This window comes from Condylura cristata, unplaced genomic scaffold (assembly GCF_000260355.1).
Source record: "Condylura cristata isolate star-nosed mole 26May11 unplaced genomic scaffold, ConCri1.0 scaffold00024, whole genome shotgun sequence".
Classification (NCBI taxonomy): Eukaryota; Metazoa; Chordata; class Mammalia; order Eulipotyphla; family Talpidae; genus Condylura; species Condylura cristata.
This window is the reverse complement of record NW_004567125.1, coordinates 85564-92989: the sequence shown is the minus strand read 5'-3', so window position 1 is coordinate 92989 and position 7426 is coordinate 85564.

Genomic DNA, 7426 nt, shown 5'->3' with positions numbered 1-7426 from the left:
ATAACTTTTTTTGAAATCGATTGAGACTTTCTATGCTTTTGTGTATGGAGATTCTTACAAGATTTTTGTGTGCTCTTGCATTGATGAATATCTACTCTCTAGCTAGTCTATGAAAATTATATTAAAGTTGTTAATTATTTTGTACGAAATATATATCTTCTAGCTTGAGGATTTGTTTGGTCTGCTTGATCAGTCAATTACTAAGGGAGTCATTTTAAAAATCCCCACCATGGGCCCTCCCTGGTGGTGCAGTGGGTTAGAGCACAAATATAAAGCTACTTCAGCATGAGTTCGATCCCCACCCCGGAGGTGACCCACATGGTGCAGCAGACCTCTCCTGTCTCCCCGCTGCAGCAGTGTACTTCATCAGTTGGCCTGTTCTGCTCCACACTCTGTCTCTGGTGAATCCTCTCACCACCCCTGAACCTCTGGCCTATACCCCAGTTCTGTATGTATAAATAAATAAATCTTTTAAAAAAATCCCCACCATATTGGTGTGTGAAATCACTTTTCTTTGTAGCTTTTCTGTTTTGTTGCTCTATTTATTTTTAAGTAAATTAGTGGACATACAAGTGAGACTAGTCTTCTTTTTTTTTCTTCTTTTTTCTCCATCTCAATTGTAATCCCCACGGGAGACTAGTCTTAACAAAATAAACTATTTCCCAGTAGATACTGGTCATTTTTATCTCTGACCATTCTTTTGGCCTTCAAGAATAAATACAGCTATACACACAGGAAAACAACCAATATTTCTGTTTTGTCTTATTCCATACCTTTGTTTTCATCCTTCTCTGCATTTCTATTTTTCATGTGCTTTCCACAGACAAGGAATAGCTAGTTTTACAAAAAGTCCCAGTTATCGGGAAAGCTTAACTGCTGGTATTGTCGTAGTTATGGACGTGGTGTGCAGTCTCGGCCACCCTGTCTTGTGCCTCTACAAGTTCTCTTTCTTTCCCTTCCTCTTTTGCCCGACAAACATTTCTCTCATTCCAATGTTCTCCTGCTTTATAATGAAAGGCTCAACTTCTAGAGTATTCTCATTCCATTTTTCCTTCTTTAAATGTTCCAAGACTTCACTTGCAGAAATTTTCACATGTACTTTTAACTTAATAAAACCTACAGTTCATCTTCACTGAGCTATAACTCACCTGTAACAGGCTTCCCTATCCTAAGTGTGTTCACACAGGTGCAGTTTTATGTTCTAGAGAAATCTATGACTTCACGTAACCTGGGCCACCCTGTGGTCTAATTATACTGAGCTTGTGCTTATGTCCCATCCGGGGGACTTGCAAGAGCCAGCAGTGAAGTGAGGTACAGATATAGATATTTTAGCAATGGAAATGCTTTCCCCTTTTGCTCCTTTGAGCCCTAACATTCTCCACCATGTGCTTTCCACATGTATTTCCACACTTTGAGATATTTTGAGACCACGGAGGGGTTTCAATACCTCCAGAATTGTCGAAGGCAAAGTTTTGGAAAGATCCTTGGACTGATTCACCATCTTCTGTCTGCCATTCACTCATCCGAGTCACTTCTTCCTTTTGCCTATTCACAGAAACACCAAAGAGACAGCATCATGAGTGGGTGGCAGGGGACAGAGATCTGGGGACTCACTATGTCCTTTGATTTCAGCATGCTGGCGGTCTACCTAGAGGATGGGTGATTAAAGACAGAGCGATCAGGAAAGGAGGGGAGTAGTGGGCAGCACAGTGACTCACCTTTTCAACTGTCTCTTGGAGCGCAACAAAAACACCAGGAGGATGACCAGGGCGGTCAGCACCACCACACTTGCTGCCCCCACAAGTCCATACACCAGACTCTTCTGGGTGCTGAACTCACACTTTTCCCCTCTGTACCAGTGAGTGTCTGTGTTCAGGCAGCTGTGATGGAGAGAAGGGGAAAGTGGGGACCCATGCTGAGCCAGGGCCAGCACTGCCCATAGCCTCCCAGTCTCAGAATCCCCCTCTGACCCATGGGTGTTTGATAAGGACAGGGAGGAGATTGGTGGGTTGAAGAGCCAGGGGCCACAAGGGGATGGCTGCAGATGAAGTCCAGCTTCCAATGGTGGACTTTAAATAGGCCCCATATCTAACACCTGGTCTTTAGGTATTACAGCCCATGAGGAGAACCGCTAGCCCAGCTCTAGGCTGCCCAGGTTGTACATGGGTACTTGAGGCCCAGCTCTGTCATGTATACACTGGCGATGCTCCTTTTTCACTGCCTTGCCTGTCGGGAGAAACTATTCCCCAGCCCTGATGCCCAGCGTTTGTTCCATTTCTGAAGCTCCCCCTCCCCCTAGCAATGCTCTTTCTAAGCTCTTGTCTTGTCCTCTGCGCCCCTGTGGGACTTGCTAACTCCTCTTCCAGGAACCTCCCCATATAGCCACTCAGCTCTTTGCAAATGTGTGACTTCTTCCTCCACCCTTTTGGTTTAGTTCCAGTGAGCAAAGCATTTGCTTGCTACTCCTGCAACTGGGCTTTTATGCTTTCTATCCTAGCATTTTCCCAGCAAGGGATGTTGCTGGGGGGGGGGGGGGGGAGGCCGGCAGGGGAGGGGGAACAGAGAGAGAGGATCCCCCTATCCTCCCAGCCTGTCTGGGACTTCCGAGCTCCTGAGGAAACAGCCTTCCCACAGCCCAGAACTCAGCAGAAACCCTGGGAAGGAGGCAGCTGGAGCCACCTTCAACTCATTCTGGTCCTGGCCTTGGGGCTGTAGACCTTTGTGCCTGATTTTGTTCAGGAGGGGCTAGGCCTGTTCCCGGACCTTGAATTCCAGACTCTCTCTTGAAGCAGGGCAGGTAGAGGGAGAGGGCAGAGGAGGCCAAGAGGGGAGTGAGGACTCACTAGCACCGGGGGCCGCTGTAGGGCTCCAGCTGGCACTTCCCCATGTTGCAGTTCATGGAGCGGTTGAAGCCAGGCGTGCACAGGTGGATGCAGTTTGGCTTCTTGTTCTTGTACTCCAGAAAGAAGTACTCGCTCAGGCCTTCCCCAGCCTTGTCCTTGCACTCCTCTGCAGGGACACAGAGAAGCCACAAGGTCAGGTGGCTGGGGGTGGGGCAGGGCTGGGGAGCTGGGGGGCACCCACTTCCTCCTCCTCCCGGAAGCCCCTCCCTGGGATCACCTACTTTCAGGGTTGTAGTTGGTAACTGAAAATGGTTTCACTTTGGTGGAATTGGGCTTGAAACATATATGTGCGCCTGTGAAGGAGATGTGAAACCTGTTAGTACTTGCTCGTTCACACTTGTGTGGGCGTGGGAGGCCCTTCCCTGGAAGAGGGTGCCTGCCTCACAGCCAGCTCTCTAGAGGATGATGACAGCATCCCTGGGTCCTGCACCCGCCGCCTTCCATGTCCTGCTCTCCCGTTAGTTCGAGAAGAATGTATTTTGCATAAAGCATACAGAGGCAGGCAATTCAGTCTGTGTGTACCCCTAGCTTTGCACACCCTCCCCTCAAAACCTCTCTTGGGACCTGCCCACCTGAGCCACTTCCCTCTAACCTGCTTCCTGGGCTCTTGGTGCTCCCCTGGCCCCCCTCTTGACCTTTCCCCCTCCTCCACTCCGAGGCTGACAAAGCTTAAGGATGCTTAGAAGAAACCTCAAACTGCCCTCAGAAGAGGAAGACTTTACCTCCGCAGGTGTCATTTTTAGTTGCATATAGGATTTTTTGCTCCACATTCTCAGAGACCGTCTTCAAAACGTCCTCATATTCTGGGGTGTAGTTTGTCGCCAGGATGACCTCATGGTCCACCACCACACTGCCTTTACTGAGAAGGGAGGAGAGCTGTGCTGGGTGCCTCCCAGGTCATGGGGAGGAGTCCAGGCCACACACCCAGGGCATTACGTATTTCCATGGGAAAAGGATGTGAAACTGATTTTTGGAGGGTGTTCTGGGCCAAATTATGTACAACCCCATTTATATGTTTGTTGAGACCTTAATCTGCAGAACCCCAGAATGTGCCTGCATTGGGGGACAGGACCTTTAAAGAAGTGGTTAAAGTTGAAGTGAGGCCCTTGCATGGGCTCTTCTTATAAGGCTCTGTCCTTATAAGAAGAGAAAATTTGGTGGCACAAAGACATACCAGGGCCACACACACAACAGGGGAAAGGCCACGTCTTGCCCTGCAAGATGGCAGCCATCTGCCAGCCCAGCAGAAAGGCCTCAGGAGAAACTGAACCTGCCTGCACCTCTATCTTGGACTCCCAGCCTCCAGCATCATGAGAAATCAAGTTCTATTAGAGTCTGCTGGTGGGTGGCCTTTGGCAGCACAGCCCGGCACACTGACAGGGACGAGGCCGTAGCTGTCTCTGTGCACATGACCATCGTGTCCTCTCCAAAGGCCTCCTTCTGAGGACCCCTGGTACCCACCTCAGATTATTGATGATGACATCTTGATACTCAGGGATTCCAGCATAAACCTCGTTCATCTGAAAGGCAAGGGGATATTGTAAACTGGGGAGAGTGGGCAGTGGGCCTGCCGCCCCGGCTGCTGCAGCTGGCAGGGGCACACTGTCCTGTGGGAGCAGCCCCTCCCCAAAGATCAGCCTGCCCCTGGGCCCCCAGCAGCTCCCCGTCAACCCTGTGTCTTTCCACTCCCTCCCAGGCCAGCTCTGAGGAAATGAGAGCTCAGAAACTGGCATACCTCTTCCCAGAGAACAATAGGCCCTCAACTTAGCCCCTGGGGACTTCTTAACCCCAAAGGACTCCCCTCTAGGGGAGTGGGGGTGGGGAATCAGAGCAGGCTCACCTTTATTTTGAAATCCTCTTCAAACTTCTTGAAAGCCTCAGAAGACTTGTTATTTAGGTCTTCCGTGAAGTCCTGACTGGTCACTGTCACTGTCACTTCCACCTGGGCTTTTATGATCTCTGGGGGTTCTGAAAGGGTCGGACAGCAGCCCAGCTTGAGGAGAGCACCCCCAAATTCCCTACCAAGGACACATACATTTCCTGCCAACCCCCGCATCCCAGCCTGGAGGAAAGAGTCACTGTACTCTACATGGCTCCTCATGGCATTGGCATGGAGCTGAGCCCTGCAGCTTTGGGGATTCCACACATTCTATATTCTGCACCATCACACACTCATCTGTCTTAAGTACACTTTGCTATAAAATCAGTCCCAAGTTTGTGTTTTGTTTCAAACTACTTGCTTTACTCATTTTTAACTCTCCTGCCCCCCCACCACACTCCCCCCCCCATGGTTGCTGGGCGAAGAGGCCCTATTCCTGGCTCCAGGGAGGAGATGATGGGCAGCGAGGCCTTGGGGGAGGGGTTGGGGGAGGTCCTGCCTCCTTACTCACTTATCTCGATGCTGGGAACCACTTCCTCACACTTTGGTCCGATGAATTGTTCGGTGCACAGGCACTTAATCCCATCCCAGGTGCCTCCATTGAGGCATTTACCTGCAAGAGGCAAGTCCATTTCAACCACACACAATTGCAGTGCAGTTTACAACAAACAACATATTCTCACAGACACTGTGACTCTCACAGCCTCAGGACAACTAACACCAGCCTTAGGGCGACTGGCCCAGTGGACATGTAGTCACCAGGCCATGGCTGCCAAACACTTATGGGTATGTTGCAAAGATAAGGTCTAGACATGCCCTCCAAAAATGTTCATCAATCTGGGAACTAGAGATCTCAAAAGACAAACACACATTGGAGAGAAGCCAGAAAACAAAGCTTCAAATTTGAAGGGCAAGGAAACAAATCTCAACAGAGGAAGCAATGACCAGCCCTGAGAAAATGCAATAGCCTAAAGCTGTACAACTCCCCTTCATCTTCATCAGTTCCAGACAAGACTGGGCAGTGCATGGGGTGGACACAGACCATGCATATGACCATATCTCCGTCTAAATCTAAATGAATGATTCAAATACTTTAATTAGTATATATATTTTAATGCATACCAATAACCTGTATCAATCTGAAGACAAATGCTCTCAGGTATATTGTTATGTTATATCCATTATATGTAGCATATCTATATAATTAAAGATTATGTAGATTTATATTCCTCACAGTGTGAGGAATATGAATATATGATTATATATTCCTAGATACAGATTATTTATTCTGTGTAATATAAATAATATACAGTATATTCTAGCTGTGGAAGAGGGGAAGGATAATCTCACTAGCTAGAGTGAAGAGAGCTGAGTGAAAACTTTAGCAGACAAGAGAGAAAAGTATGAGCTGGAGAGACACTCAAAGGCATGGAGACAGAGTTCAGGGTTGATGCGTGAACTTATATACCCCTCTAATAGGGATGCTTAGAGGCAAAACAATGTAAAAGTGAATGGGGATGGAGATAGAAGTCAAAGATACACTCTAACGCTGTTATGTCTATTTCTTTGCATTATGCTTTGACTAAATCAACAGAGAATTCAACACATACATGTGAAAATGCAAATGAAACCCATAGTCAATTAAATCAGTGGATACAAAATGCAGTAGAAAGACTTGTGGTGTGCAAAAGAGAAGAAACACAATAATAAGATTCTTGACATGACATGGAATGTTCTGGAGACATTGGCAAGAGTGTACTGAGGTGAACTGTACAAAAACACAAGAGAGAGTGAGAGGTAAATACAGGCTGATGATGTCAAGGATTTGACAATACAAATCATCAAAATGGGAAAGTATGTAAAAATGAAAAATTTAGGAATCCCATACAAAGTGATTAGTAGAGATGTAGTTTAAAGTAAACTGGAGAAATTGGTTACTTATGATAGGTGTAGTGCTGGGGCTTGAAGTATACGTGCCAGGCATTGGAGTGGTGCATAAGGGGTGGCTGCAGGGGGAGCACTTACAAAGTGTAAGTGACCACAGTGTGAGGAAGTGGGCATTGTGGGTGCAGTGGTGGACAGTGTAGCAGAGGGCCCACAAGGCTGTTGTAGTTAAAGAGAGGGGTGACATGCCGGGCGTTCTAGGTGTGCTGGTAACATCGGAGGTACTTGTGCCAGAGCTAGGGGACATACCAGCTGTTGCAGGTTTCTTAGCAGTAGTGGTACTGGTGGTGGAGGTGATAGATGTTCTGGCGGTCGTCAGGGAGCTGCTGGTAGTTGTGATACTAGTGGTGGAGGGGGTGGATGTACTGGCTGTTGTGGAAGATTCGGCAACGCTGGTGGGAGAGGGGGGTGATGTGCCAGCTGGTGTAGAAGATAAAGGGACACGGGTGGCACTGGTGGCAAAGGTGGATGCCATGCTGGGTGTTGTAGAAGATATGGGGACACTGGTGGCAGTGGAGGCAGAGGTGGAGGCCGTGTTAGCTGTTGAAGATGACACGGAGGCACTGGAGGTGCTGGTGGTGGGTGAAGGCGAGGTAACTGACGTCATCTCAGAACTGGGGACAATGGGAGCGTTGCTGGAGGGTGTGACTGAGGGCACGGAGGTCACCTCAGGGCTGGAGTGGCTGGCATCGCTGGTGGA